The following is a 15,764-nucleotide window of genomic DNA, read 5'->3' on the forward strand; positions in this document are numbered from 1 at the left end:
CTTCTAATAGAGACTATGCTTTCCTTTTCCAAACCATCTAAGCAGCTAGGCAAGAGAAAGGTAGATTCGACTCCCCTTCGCCAGTGCTTAAAAGCTTCTATGGTGCTATTATGACCAACTCTTTGAGTCAGGTTCAGATCAAAAGCAAAGGGAAGCTTTGTTCTTCTTCTTCTTATTATTAATGGTACTTTTTAAGGCTGCACCCCTGCCACATATGGAAGTTCCCAGGTTGGGGGTTGAATTGGAGCTGCAGCTGCCAGTCTATGCCACAGCTGCAACAACTCAGGATCCCAGCCTCATCTGTGACCCACACCACAGCTCGAGGCAACACGGGATCTGTAAACCACTGAGCGAGGCCAAGGATGGAACAGGCCTCCTCAAGGATACTAGTTGGGTTGGTTCCTGCTGAGTCACAGTGGGAACTCTGGAAGCCTTTTTCTTTGATCAAAGAACAGAAACGCACCAGCTGGCTGTCTAGAGCACAGACAGGCGGTGGGCGGGGTTCTCATGGAGGGGGAGGGCAGTGGGCCAGGTTTTCTTCATTGGGGAGGGGAGGAGGCCGAGTTCTCATCAGCGTGGGGGGCGGGGTGTGCAGAGTTCTCATGAGGCCAGCACAGCTGAGAAGCTCACGCTCCAGGCCTCAAGCTGCAGCACATTTGCAGGGCCCCCTCCCTATCTTGAAGTGCAGTGTCATACCCAGGGCTTCAGCACAAGGTTGCTGGGCTGAGGTGTGGCAAGGCCATTTCGCAGGAGGAACTCTGGTCCAAAGCACCAGGTGCCAGGGCTCCACATCCTCTTACTCTGCTCTTGGGCAAGAAAAACAGGAGTGAGCACAAAGGCAACAAAAAAGGTGAGCCTGTATTTTATTAGCAGATTCTGGTTTTATTTCTCAATAGTTGTTAAAGGGCTTTGCTGGTGACACAACCTCTCTGCCTTCTGTCCTTCTCCTCATCCTTAAGGGGCGCTGAGGGGCAAAGGTCCATTTTCTGTAACATCTTCCTGCTGATTTCCAGGAGTGTCTTTGCCACACCTAAGGAGCAGAACTTTGCCTCCACTGCCTTTAGAATTGTGTGTTTGTTACCAGGCTTCAGCCCTAAGCGTTGGTCTCCATTTTTCTGGCCTTTTGAAGAGAAAGGATGTCAGATACATGGAAACATGAAGCTATCTCAGTCTTTGGCCTGTTGGCAAGTGTGCCTTGATGTGGAAACCCACTACTGGGGCCTGAATCTCCCTGGTTCCACTTGTGTTATTTTTTGGAAGAGACGCTTCAGGTCAGAGAGAGGTTTCCACAAGCAGTCTAGGGGATCCATTGGAACCACACCCCAGGGTGTTTTCTGGAGGTTGGGACTGGGATTCCCTTCTTCACTGGGATCTGATGTCCCCATGGAGTGATCCTGGGCAACTTGAGGCAGAATGGGAGGTTAGGCTCACCGAGTGGGGTTGTTCCACTTAGGAGTGAGCTGCTGGTTGCCTATGGTTTTAGGTGTATCCCGGCTCCTGGCCATAAGGAGTGTAGGGCCAAGTGGGTGGTTGCAGGCAACACCTAATTAAAATACTCTGAGAGCTTTCCTGGATTTTTATCCCTGGAAGGCATACTTTGGTTGATTAGTCCAGATTCCTGAGCCAACTGGTTGACTTGGAGGGCAACAGCCAGAGGTGGACTTGGAGAAGGGCTCCAAGCCTAGTGCTTGATGTTCTACTATAATAGAGTTAATAGAGCTTGCACTGAGGTTTCCATTGGGAATACTCCCTAAGTGGTATTATAGCAGTCCATGGCCATATGCAAGCATCCATGTGTTTGTTGCATGGGTCAGACCAGCTAATTAAATGGCACAATTATGGGGAACTGGAATCCTTCAAATCTTTTATAGTTGCTTTTATCTTTGAAATTCATTTTAAAATATGATTTTATTTTAATTTTCTAATTTGTGATGTAGGGGCCCTTCTTATAGAACAATTTACATGAGTTTTTTTCAGATGCTGCATATACATATATTCCAATGATATATTTGAAGAATAGGGAACTAATCATAAGAGAGATTTACTGACTTGCTACACCTACTCAGAGACAGTCTTGCGCCAAAACTGAATTTATGATGTGGCCTTCAGAAGCCTTCCCTCTGGCTGGAAGATTATGATATTATTTCAGGTGACAGATTAGATATTGCCATCAATCATTCTCAAGAAGTTTTGAGTATTCATTCCCCTTTCCTCAACACATAGTCCCAAACTGATCCCTTGTCAACCTCTCCTCTCTCCCAGGAAGCCCACGCATCTTCCTGTAATTTGCTATAACCCATAATCCTGTCCAAGCTCCATGGAAATGGCAACCAGTGGAGGCTGCCAAAATATTGAGCCTCAGGTTCCCTTTCCAAATCCAGAATATCTTTACCAGAGTTAAGTTCTTCCCACCAAATAAATCGAACCGTTTCAAGGTCCGTTCCTCCAAAGTGTTTTCCCAGCTCACACAAGTTCATCTTAATGAAGTCCTGCAGATACATTGGGGGTGTAGGCTATTTCCTTTCATATTCAGAGCTTTACCTGTGTTATGCTGAACTTCGAGTCTATGTATTGGTCTGGATCTAATGAAGGTTGTGGTATCTGATGTTGAGAAGGGAACATGTGTCCTTTGAGAATCCTGTTTCAGGTGAAGTCATTGCTCATTCTCCAGTCAAGGGAACACTTATTTTGGAGCAAGGGTAAAGGAAGGACTCTGCCAGCCCAAAGGTTCAGAGAATTTAAAGGTTCAAGGTCTCAGCTTTTCTCACCTTGAGACACCTCAGATACATGGAACTACAGTAGCACCTAGGACTTTTGTGCTCTGTGCTTGGCAGCTGGATCAGATGCCATGTTGTAGTTCACATGGAACTATTTTGTAGATTGGAGGCAGGTGACCTTTCTCAATCTACATGCTGTTTGTTTCCCGCTAACCCAATTACTGCATCTTTGTGTATGACTCAGAAATTAAATTATAGAATACAATGTTGATCATTTGAAATTTTAATCATTGTAAGTAGGGATTTAAAGTCACTGTAATATACTAATTACTAATAAAACATTGAAGTGTTTTCCATTTAGGGGGAAGAAGTGTTTTATTAATTTTCATTTATTTAGTTAGTTAGTTATGTATTTTTTTCTGCTGTACGGCATGGGGAGCAAGTTATACATACATGTACACAACTTTTTCCTCCCATTGTTGTGTTGCAATGTAAGTATCTAGACATTAGGTCCTTACCTAATATCTTTGTAAATCCATTCCAGGACCAACAGTTTGCATCTGTTAACCCCACCCTCCCAATCCCTCCCACTCCCTCTTTCTCCCCCTGGGGCAGACACAAGTCTATTTTAAAGTCCATGAGTTTCTTTTCTGTGGAAACCTTCATTTGTGCTGTATATTAAATTAAAGTTATAAGTGATATCATATGTTATTGGACTTTCTCTGACTTATTTCACTCAGTATGAAAATGAGTGAACTAGTTTCATCTCTGTTGCTGCAAATGGCATTATGTGGTTCATTTTTATGGATGAGTAGTATTCTATCGTGTACATATAACACATCTTCCTACTCCAGTCATCTTTCAATGGACATTTGGGTTGTTTCCGTGTCTTGGCTATTGTGAATAGTGCTGCAATGAACATGTGGGTGCATGTATCTTTTTTAAGGAGAGTTTTGTCTGGATATATGCCCAAGAGTGGGACGAGTGCGTCATATACGGTAGTTCCACATAAAGTTTTCTAAGGTACATACATACTGCTCCCCATAGTGGCTATACCAGGTTACATTCCCACCAACAGGGCAGGAGGGTTCGCTTTTCTCCACAAGCCTTCCAGCCCTTGTTATTAGTGGACCTATGAATGACGGCCCTTCTGACTGGTGCGAGGTGGTATCTCATGGTTGTTTTGATTTGCATTTCTCTTATACTCAGGGGTGTTGAGCATTGTTTCATGTGCTTGCTGGCTGTCTGTATATCTTCCTTGGAGAACAGTCTATTCAGGGCCTTTGCCCATTTTTCCATTGGGAGGTTGGCTTTTTTGCTGTTGCGTTGTATAAGCTGCTTGTGTATCCTAGAGATGAAGCCCTTGTCTGTTGCATCGTTTGCAACTCTTTTCTCCCATTCTGTAAGGTGTCATTGTGTTGTCATTTTGGTTTCCTTTGCTGTGCAAAAGCTGGTTGGTTTGACTAGGTCCCACTGGTTTCTTTTGGCTCTTCTTTCTGTTGCCTTGGGAGACTGACCTGAGAACATGTTCATGAGGTTGATGTCAGAGAGTGTTTTCCCTAGTTCTCCTCCAGGAGTTTGATGGTGTCTTCTATTTAAGTCTTTCCGCCATTTTGAGTTTATTTTGGTGCATGGTCGGAGGGTGTGTTCTACTTTCACTGCTTTGCATGCAGCTGCCCAGGTTTCGCAGCAATGCTTGCTGAATAGACTTTCTTTTTCCCGTGTTATGCTCTTGCCTCCTTTGTCAAAGATGAATTAACCAGAGGTGTCAGGGTGTGTGTGGGTTCTCTATTCTGTTCCATTGGTCTGTCTGTCTGTTTTGATACCAGTACCACACTGTCGTGACGACAGTGGCTTTGTGATATTTCTTGAAGTCTGGGAGAGGTATGCCTCCGGCTTGGTTTTTGTTCTTCAGAATTGCTTTGGCCATTCTGGGCCTTTTGTGCTTCCCTATAAATTGTTGGATTGTTTGTTCTAGTGCTGTGAAAAATGTCATGGGTATTTTGTTAGTGATTGCATAGAATGTGTAGGTTGCTTTGGGTAGTATGGCCATTTTTACAATATTGATTTTTCCAACCCATGAACATGGACTATCTTTCCATTTCTGTAGATCCTCTTTAATTTCCTGGATTAATGTTTTATAGTTCTCCGCATATAAGTCCTTTACCTCCTTGGCCAGGTGTATTCCAAGCTATTGATTTTGGGGGGTGCAATTTCAAAAGGTATTGTATTTTCGTATTCCTTTTCTAACATGTCATTGTTAGGATGGAGAAATGAGGCTGGTTGCTGAATGTGAATCTTATATCCTGCTACTTTGCTGATTTTGTAAATGAGTTCAAGTAGTTTTGAGGTTGAGTCAGCTTTTCATTTTCTGGCCACACCTGTGGCATGCAAAAATCCCCAGGCCAGGTATATAATCTGAGGCACTCTTGGAAAGGAGTTCCCTGGCGGCTTAGTGGATTAAGGTTATAGTGTTGTCACTGCTGTGGTTTGGGTCTCTGCTGGGGTGCAGTTTCGACCCCTGGCCTGGGAACTTCTGCACACCCCATGCAGCCAAGAAAAAAATAAACAGATAAACTTGTAATGATATCTGCCCTATGGACTTTTGTTTTGTAGAAATGATTACTAGGTTTCGTGTTTATCTAGTTTAACAGCTTTATTGAGATAGAATTTATATACTGTATTATTCACTCATTTGAAGTGTATAATCATTTTTAGTATACAATCTATGCAAGCATCAACATGACCTAATTTTACAACCTACTTTTCACTCCCCCAAGAACCCCATATCCATTAGTAGTCACTCCTCATTCCCCTCTACTCCTGTTACCAGCGGCCCTAGTCAAACGTTAATCTATAAGGATTTTCTTTTCTGGACATTTTTATCAAAAAAACAATCATGCAATATGTTGTCTGCTGTAACATTCTTCTTTCACATCACATAATATTCCTAAAGTTTCATTTATGATGTGGTAAGAATCAGTATTTCTGTTTTATTCCAAATAGTCTTCTAGGTCATGGATGTATCATTTACCCAGTCGTCAGTTGATTGACATGTGGATTGTTTCCCCATTGTGGCTATTGTGAATGATGTTGTGGTGAACATTGGTGTGCATGTATCCTTGTGAATAAATATTTTCATTTCCCTTGGGTAGAGACCTTGCTGGGTCATTGTTATTATGTATCCTTTTGAGGAACTTCCCAACCATTTTCCAAAGTGGCTGCATCATTTACATTCTCACTAGCAATATAGAACAACTCCACTTGTTCTACATACACACCAGTACTTATCACTCTGTATTTTTTGATTCTAGGCATCTAGTGGGTATGAAGCTTTATCTCATTATGGCTTAGGGTTGCATTTCCTAAAGATGGAAGTTGTTGACCTCTCTTATCTGCTTTTGCCCATGTGTTGGTTTGTTTGTTTGCCTGAGGCCACAGCATGTGAAAGTTGCCAGGCCAGCATTTGAACTCATGCCACAGTAGCAACCCAAGCTGCTGAAGTTACAATGCTAGATCCTTCACCAACTGTGTCAGAAGAGAACTCCACTTTGGGCCATTTGTATATATTCAGTGGACATATGTTTAGTCAGATGTTTTGGCATTTTTTGACTGAGTTATTGTCTTTTTGTTAATAAGGAGTTCCTTATATAATTTGCGAACAAGTTGCTTAACAAATGATTTGCAATTATTTTCTCCCAAACTGTGGGCTGGCTTTTCACTTATTTGATAGTAACATTTTTAGTACCAAAGAGTTTCACTTTGGTGAAGTCCATTGTAGCTGTTAAAAATTACTATTGGGTACCAATTTTCAAATCACATTTCTGTATATCTTTATTTGTGGAATGATAGTCTTAATAACAGGTGCTCTTCTGCTTGTTTTCTATAGAAATTATCACTAGATTTGATGAATTGTTTTTTAGGGAGACTTAGTGTTTTCAATACAATTCTCTTTCTGAGCTAGATTTTATAAAAATGATACAGATTTTAAACATATGGTTTGATGACTTTTGATAAATGTATATATTCATGTAACTATCAACAAATGTTTGCTCTAGAATACTTTCATTAACCCCAAAGTTCTGCCAAGTCCCTTTTTCAATCTGTTCCCCTGATGCAACTGTTCTGAATTGTATCACTCTTTTAGTTTTCCCTATTCATGAACTCCATATAAATTGAATGCCAGCATTTACTCATTTGTGCATGTTTTCTGTTTCTGAGCTTCATGCTGGGGTGTCCCTAATTAGCCCATTGCTTTTCTGGGTTGAAGTTTTTTTCTATTATATCTATTCCGACAATTTCTGTCTTTTAAATGTAGCATGTTTGCATATTATGTGATTGTGAAAATGTGGGGGTTTAAGTTCATCCTGTTGCAGTTTACTTTTTCTTTGTCTCCTTTATTTACTTATGTTCTCTCTTTCCTCTCTTCTTTTGAGCTGAGCAGGTGTTTTTTGTTTAGCATACAATTCAGTCTTCTCTCTTGACATCTTTATTGTCATAGCTTTTATTTTTTTAGAGGAGTTTAGATTCACAGTAAAGTTGAGCAGCAGACACACAGAGATATCCCATGTACGCCCTATCCCATTCAGGCACTGTCTTTCTCATTCGTAACAACCCACAGAGGGATACATTTGTTCAGTCAATGCAGTTACACTGACACATCACTCGCAGCCAAAGCCCAGAGCTGACATTAGAGTTGACTCTTGGTGTTGGGCCTCACATGGATATGGACAAATGTATAATGACACGTATCCAGCATCCACCATTATAGGCCCATATGGAAGAGTCTCACTGCTCCACCTGTTCATCCATCCCTCCGCTGTGACCCTTCACCACCACTGAACTTTTTATTCCCTCCATAGTTTTGCCATTTTCAGATTGTCATACCGTTACCATCACACAGTTTTTTAATCCTTTCAGATTGGTTTCTTTTACTTAGTAACATGCATGCAAGTTTTCTTCATGTCTTTCATGTCTTGATAGTTTTTCTTTTGTGACACTGAATCATATTCATGTATCTGGATATACCAGTTTTACTGAAGCATCTTGATTGCTTCTAAGTTTTCTCAGTTAAGAAGAAACTGACCTAATCAAACTGACAAGCTTTGGCAGAACAAAGGAAACCACAAGAAAACCAAAAAGGCAACTTACAGAATGGGAGAAAATAGTTTCAAGTGATGCAATGGACAAGGGCTTAATCTCTAAACTATACAAACAATGTATACAACTCAAGAGCACAAAAGCCAACCACCCAACTGAAAAAATGGGCAAAAGGCCTGAATAGACATTTCTCCAAAGAAGATATACAAATGGCCAACAAGCACATGAAAAAAATGCTCAACATCCCTGTTTATTAGAAAAATGCAAATCAAAACTACTCTGAGGTACCACCTCACACCAGTCAGAATGGCCATCATTAGCAAGTGCACAAATAACCAATGCTGGAGGGGATGTGGAGAAGAGGGAACCCTACTACATGGTTGGGGGAATATAAATTGGTACAACCACTAAGGAAAACAGTATGGAGGTACCTCAGAAAACTAAATATAGAACTACCATATGACCCAGCAATCCCATGCTTTGAGATATCTCCAGACAAAACGTTCTTTTAAAAAGACACATGCACCTGTTTGTTCATTGAGCCACTATTCACAATAGCCAAGACATGGAAACAACCTAAATGTCCATTGATAGATGAATGAATTAGGAAGATGTGGTATATATACACAATGGAATACTACTCAACCATAACAAAGAACACAATACTGCCATTTGCAGCAACATAGATGGAACTAGAGATTCTCATACTAAGTGAAGTAAGTCAGAAAGAGAAAGACAAATACCCCATGATATCACACATCTGGAATCTAATATATGGCACAAATGAACCTTACCACAGAAAAGAAACTCATAGCCTTAGAGAACAGACTTGTGGTTGCTAAGGAGGAGGGGATTGGGATGGACTGGGAAGCTGGGCTTAATAGATGTGAACTGTTGCCTTTGGAGTGGAGAAGCAATGGGGTCCCGCTGTATAGCCGTAGGAACTTTATCTAGTCGCTTGTGATGGAGCATGATGGAGGATGATGTGAGAAAAAGAATGGATATATGTAGGCATGACTGGATCTCTTTGCTGTACAGTTGAAAGTTGAAAGAACACTCTAAACCAGCTATAAGAGAAAAAATAAAAATCCTTTTTAAAAAAGGAAGAAAACTGCTATAAAAGTGCATTCAGATTTCTGTGTGGCCATAAGTCTTCAATGCCTTTGGGAAAATGCAAAGGAGTGTGATTCCTGGATGGAATTCACTGTCCACACCCATGATATAACATACCCATATAAGTTTCAAAGCATAAGATCCTCCCCTGAGTATTTCATTATTTACTTTAACCTATTAATAGGTTAACATTCACTAACTTCAACTGCTTACACTCTCTGCTTCCCAACCATGTAAATGTATCACCCTTAATTTGGGCCCTCAATTGTATAATTGCAATAACTGAATCTTCAAACACTAAAACTTGTGAAATTCAAAAGAAGCCTGTGCCACCTCCACATTCAGAAGGAATCAAATTGGTAACATCAATTTTACCCAAAGAATACCACTATAAGTATAAATCCAATAGTCAACGCCTTTCTAAAGTCAAAAAACTACTTCAGAAGTAGAATTTTGTCTTTATATTTTGCCACTGTTAGAAGAACCTAAGGAAACATACGGTAAGAATTCAAATTATACCACACAAAGGTTGAAAATCTGTCATTTCCAACAGTAAGATTCTCTCTGATTTGAACATGGTACTTTGTGCTGAGTCAGGAAGAACATTCAAGTTGAAGGTCCGTGTTCTGACAGATGTGACCACAGTGTCTAATAAATAAAACTATTGGAAAAATGTCAGTCAGGCTTTTGGAGAGAACCTCTTAGGCTGTTGGATGTAAGCATTTAAAAGTGTAAATATAAGCAGAGAAGACAAGAAGTCAACATGAAGGATGACAGTGAAAACATTAGCTCAAAACCACTGTTAGGCAGGCGGGGAGTGGGAGCAGGGAAACGGCAGTGAAAAACAACTAAAAAGCAATGAATCTTACATTCCTGTTTATCCCTGGTATAAAATTGAAAACTGAACAGTACCTAAAAACGAACACTAATCAGCATATGTGTTCACAGTGCTTCTTTTTCTGAAGGAAACTGACACTAATACCTATGATAGGATTACATTAACACAATAAAAGATAATACTCTCCAGGGAAAACTGGATCAATCTAAGTGGTGATGAAAACCGTTGAAACTTGTATTCATTTTTTGTCACCTGAGATAAACTGCTTGCTCCATAGCATCCTCATGGCGTTTTTCACTTCTGCATTCCTCAGCGTATAAATCAGAGGGTTGATCAAAGGTGTTCCAACTGTATAAAACACAGCTATCATCTTATCCATGGGGAAGGTGGTTGCAGGGCGTGTGTATATAAATACACAAGGACCAAAGAACAAGATGACCACGGTGATGTGGGAGATGCAGGTGGAGAGGGCTTTTTTCCTCCCCTCTGCACTGTGGTTTCTCAGAGAATACAAGATGATGACATAGGAGACCATCAGCATGACAAAACTCACTGTACAGATGGCTCCACTGTTGGACACCAAGAGTAGGTTGGTCACATAGGTGTCTGCACAGGCAAGTTTCAGCAAGGGCTGCAAGTCACATATGTAATGATCAATCACATTGGGACCACAGAATGGTAAACTCAGGGCCAGAAAAATCTGAGCTGAAGAATGCACACAGGATCCTATCCAGGCCACAGCCATCAGCACACCACAGACTCCATGACTCATGATGGTTGTGTAGTGCAGGGGCTTACAGATGGCCACATAGTGGTCAACAGCCATGAGGATAAGGATGAAGATCTCCAGGCAGCCAAAGAAATGGGATGAAAAGACTTGCACTATGCATTCATTAAAAGAGACAGTGGCATTTTTCAAAAGGGCATCTGCAATCACTCTAGGAGCAATGGAAGTAGAGAAGAAGGTATCAGTTAAAGATAAGTGGAAAAGGAAGAAGTACATTGGACTCCCAAGTGCCCGACTGGTCCTGATGGTAGTAATAATCAGCAGGTTACCCATCAATGTCCCCAAGTAGAAAATCAAGAAAGTGACAAACACTATTTTCTTCTTAACAGGATCCTGTGCCAACCCAAGTAGAATGAACTCAGTCACTTATTGTTCAGCTGCATGATTTCATGAATGAGGAGAAGGGATGTGTGTGAAATGGATTATCTGCAATAAAATAAAGAATTACAATATGGCATGATCTATGCTACTATGAAACATTTTAAGTCAATATAAATATTGCTTATTAGGTATATTCTAGCTGTGGTTTCCCAATAATTTGTTTGTGTCTTCTAACTAATAATGCTTTGTTTCTCAATTTGTAATGACCACTACATAGGGTCATGTTGAGCCTCATATAAGCTTGTGGATGGTAAACTCTCTTGTAAAACTCTTTAACTGCAATCCCTTGTTAGATTTGACATGGTTAATTTTTTGAATATATAGTTAATATATATGGCTTATTTCATTATTTGCTTTGTTATCTTTTGGCCATTTTCAATACACACTGAATCCCGTGTTTTGCTTTGTGCATCATTCATCATTTAGAATATATTTGGCTGCCTTAAAGTAGTACCCCAGCCTTGGCACCTAAAAGATACCTTGTTTCATTCATTTATCCTTTTCATATTTGATATGTATATATTTTTTAAACAGTATGTCATTTATAAATATAAATGTGCTTCATCTCTTCCATACAAACTCTCTCAGATCTCCAGCTTGAAAAGAGGAAAGACATATTACCTTCAAATAATCTGTTGCAAACGTCAAGCATCTTTATATGTAGTCCTTGGCATATATAATGAACAGAAGGAATATTCTTTGTTATTTGATGATATCTCAAAAATAACTCTTGCTATTTTTTCATTCTCCAATTTGAAAAGCATGTTTTAGAACACTCAGATTTCCTGAAGTTACACTTCTAAATGAAAGGGAGGTCATGTTGTAGAAAATCAAGCTTTTACTTAAGCATGTTACCAATGGGGTGGTTTTCTTTTGGGTGAAGATGTCACCTGGCATTTGGTGTAGGGTCTGATCATAGTGGTATTCCCAGTGCAATTCATCTCATTCTGGAATCTGAAAACCCCATATTCCTAGAACAGAGCAAAGAGCAGAAGAAGGAGGGAAATTCATTTTCCAAAAGAGTCAGAATAGATAGTCAGTAACTGATGTCTTTGTTCCATTTGTATTGTCCTGGCAAACAATTATTCAGCTTGAAATGTCCCTTCTTTCAGTGAAGAGTTTGTTTTATTTCACATTTAGAAAGAACTGTTACTGTGGGGTCATTTCCAAAACCAGATTTTTTTTCATTAGTTCTTTCTTGTGAAGATGATGCTGGCAGTGGCACTCCATGAAAGTAAAAATATAGACTGGAATGTAACATATTTAAATATAATCTGGAAGATGTGCTTATTCCAATCTGCTTCTCCTCTATCCTATCCAACCTTCAATATGTTGTCTCTAAGTTGTGAGCAGCCACGGCACAGATTATGATAAACTAACTAGGCACGAGATTTCCTTTAAACATTTTTCTCTTCCAGAGTGAATTTTCTTCTCTTCAACAGAGATGAAATGACTCTCATTTCTCCAAAAATACAAAACAAAACAAAAAACCCCTCTTGGGAAAAGGTCTAATCATGTTATTCACTTTGGGTTTGGGTTTCCAACTATTTAAAAAAATATCTCTGGATTTATACATAATCTTAAGGAAACAGAGTCTTGGTGTTGGTATCTTAATCATGTCAATAAGCTCTTTCCTCCATTATTAATTTAAAAGTGACATATCATAAAGTATTGAAGCTTAAACTATGTAGGCACTAAAGGCAAGATGATGGGATAGTCTCTGTCACTTCAGTATTGCTTGATGTTGGCCACTCTTTTGAATATACAGTTTTCTGTTTGTATGTTACCAAATCTATTTCCCTATCCTTTACTAGGACAAGAATATTTCTTTTATTTTACATTTGTATTTGCATATTTAAGATAAACTAAGATTCATAAATAGATATGATACATGAAAAATAATTATGTGTCCCCATCAAATATTTGGTATCACAAAGACATGGATATTGCCACTCATATCTGGAGAAGAAGGAGTGAAATTAGTTTTTGAAAAAGCCCATTTCTCTACATTCAAGTTCCAAGCACTCCAGACTACATTAGCCACATATTTAATAATTTATATGAAAAACCTTTTCTGTGTCCTCAAGTACATGTCAGTGGTTCTCTTTGTATCCTACAAAAGGGAATTTTAACCTATTTTGTAATCTACAATATGTTAAAATGTAGAAAAGGCTGTAGTTCTCCAGTGAACTATGTTAATGTCTTTGTATAATCAGGGTCTGTCCTTGATGCAGTGCGAGCATGTAAAAATCAGTAGAAGGATCAGATGAGATCTCTATCATGTAAGTAGTGTACTAGCTAAAGATTAAAAACACATAGGTGTAGAGTATCCACACTCATCTTGCCCTCTCTTTTCTTCATGGAATGCCTTTCCATTTCTAGCTGTTGAACCTTCTAGGAACTTCAGGACCAACATGCTAAGAAATATCCTCTAGAAGGCCTTTAGTGATTACCTGTGAGAGAGGAAATGTATCCTTCTGCTCTCTAAAGGCCTTATGTATAACATTTCTTGTAGTATTACATCATATAGCTTACAACAAGAATGTGTGTGTTTATTTTAGCTGCCTTCCTGGAATAAGAATATGAGAAAACTTTATGTTCTTCAGATATTATTTTCCGCACTTCCAACCCAATGCCTTGTGACGTGTAGATGCTCAATAAGAACTTTTAAATTGAACATTTTCTACAACCTCATAAGAAGTAATATTTACCGTATTGTTTTAGCATTTTGCTGATTATAAGCCACATTAGTATTATGAACTTGAGGATATCTTTTGTCTATCATGTATGGTAGATAAACAAATATGCTCCAATTTTATATAAGCAAAAAATAAAGAAGAAAACAAATACAATGATGAAAATAATCTGTCACTTACAGTTAGAAGACTCTCTGAATCATCATCACATCTGCCTACCCTTTTTGTTACCAGCTTTATTACAGAACACTGGGGAGAAAAAAAAAAAAACGCAAAATGATTCATTCCTGAATTCCATTGGGAATACTCTAAGATTTAATGATGTAAGTTATTAATGTCCCAGAGTTTATTCCCCAAAGTTTCTGTTCAGTCAGATTCATCCTAGATATAATAAACTCAACTTTTAGTTTGTCCACTTATCCTATAAACATAGCAAGTTAATCCACATCATACTCAGGAATCTGATACAAACAAGGATTCCTAGTTATCATTTCCCTTGGCCTAAAAAAAAAAAAAAAAAAGAAGGTATCCAGGAGAATGAAGATCAAGAGAGTGCTGGAGGACAGGAAAAAGAAGAAATTATGTCACTGGTAGAAGCGAAAGTGGACCAATAAAATCTACCATATTCTCACCCAGTGCCCTAAATTACACAATCCTGCATCAGGACATAGGTCTTATGTTTTTGTTTTTTTTTTTTACAATCACAATCCAGGGGAAACACTGGTGCCTGAAACCAGAGGTTCTATTCTATGGGCTCCAGACATTCATTAACAAGGAATGGCAGACATATAGAAAATACTCCAATGATTAATATATATTTGGACCTATTTGGGCAAACTGAATATGTCTCATATTTGCCAATTTCATTTCCATTTATTTGTTAATTCATGTTATAAAAAACATATATTATGGAGTTCCCATCATGGTTCAGTGGTTAATGCATCTGATTAGGAACCATGAGGTTGTGGGTTCAATCCCTGGCCTCACTCAGTGGGTTAAGGATCCGGTATTGCTGTGAGCTGTGGTGTAGGTCACAGACATGTCTCACATCCTGCATTGCTGTGGCTCTGGGCCAGGCCAGTGGCTACAGCTCCAATTAGACCCGTACATGGGAACCTCTGTATGCTGTGGATGCAGCCCTAGAAAAAAGACCAAAAAAACAAAGACATATATTAAAGGAATCAATTTCAAAATAATCATGTTCACCACATATTTACTGAATAGCTTTCATACACTAAGCTCTGTGTCATTTCCATAACTCATGGCTTTTATTTTTGGAATTTTTTATTATAGTTGATTTACAGTGTTCTGTCAGTTTCTCCCATACAGCAAAGTGACCATGTCATGCATATATATACATTCTTTTTCTCATATTATCCTCCATCATGTCCCATCACAAGTGATTGGATATAGTTCGCTGTGCAATACAGCAGGACCTTATTGCTTATCAAATGTGAGAGTTTGCCTCTACTAACCCCAAACTCCCTGTCCATCCCACTCCCTCCCCCTCACCCTTGGCCACCACAAGTCTACTCTCTATGTCCATGAGTTTGTTTCTCTCATGTAGATAGGTTCATTTGTGCCATATTTTAAGTTCTACACATAAGTGCTATCATATGGTACATGTGTGTTTCTGACTTCACTCAGTATGAGAATCTCTAATTCCATCCATATTGCTTCAAATGGCATTATTTGTTATTTTTCGTGGATGAGTAAAATTCCATTGTGAATATGTACTACATCTCCATAATGCATTCATCTAGTGTTGGACATTTAGGTTTTTTCCACGTCTTGGCTATTCTGAATAGTGCTACCATGACAATTCGGGTACATGTGTCTTTTTGAAGGAAAGTTGTATCTGTATGTATACCCAGGAGTGGGATTGCTGGATCATATTATAGTTCTATATGTAGTTTTCTGAGGTACCTCCATACTGTTTTCCATAGTGATTGTACCCTTTACATTCCCACCAACAGTGAAGGAGGGTTCCCTTTTCTCCACATCCTCTCTAGAATTTGATATTTGTAGACTTATTAATGATGGCCATTCTGACAGGTCTACCTCGTAGTAGTTTTGATATGCATTTCTCTACTAATCAGGGATGTTGCGCATTTTTTCATGTGCCTGTTGGC

The 15,764-nt window shown here is 39.1% G+C and overlaps 1 protein-coding gene and 1 pseudogene across 2 annotated transcripts in view; one reads left to right on the forward strand and one right to left on the reverse strand.

Moving 5' to 3' along the window:
- Positions 1-604: 604 nt before the first annotated feature.
- LOC110259269 (olfactory receptor 4C46-like) overlaps positions 605-15,764 on the forward strand; it is a 949,087-nt gene continuing 933,927 nt past the window's right edge. Inside the window, exon 1 of one of the 2 annotated variants that reach the window (XM_085010084.1) lies at positions 605-850. The gene's annotated coding sequence lies outside the window, so the exon portion shown is untranslated. The remainder of the gene's footprint in view (positions 851-15,764) is intronic. The other variant, XR_014836595.1, reaches the window with a different exon arrangement.
- LOC100516486 (olfactory receptor 4C16-like) lies at positions 10,007-10,938 on the reverse strand (annotated as a pseudogene).

This window comes from Sus scrofa, chromosome 2 (assembly GCF_054392235.1).
Source record: "Sus scrofa isolate SSC_HxYL_T2T_F1_AM1 chromosome 2, Sscrofa_HxYL_maternal_Yorkshire_Landrace_v2.0, whole genome shotgun sequence".
Taxonomy (NCBI): Eukaryota; Metazoa; Chordata; class Mammalia; order Artiodactyla; family Suidae; genus Sus; species Sus scrofa.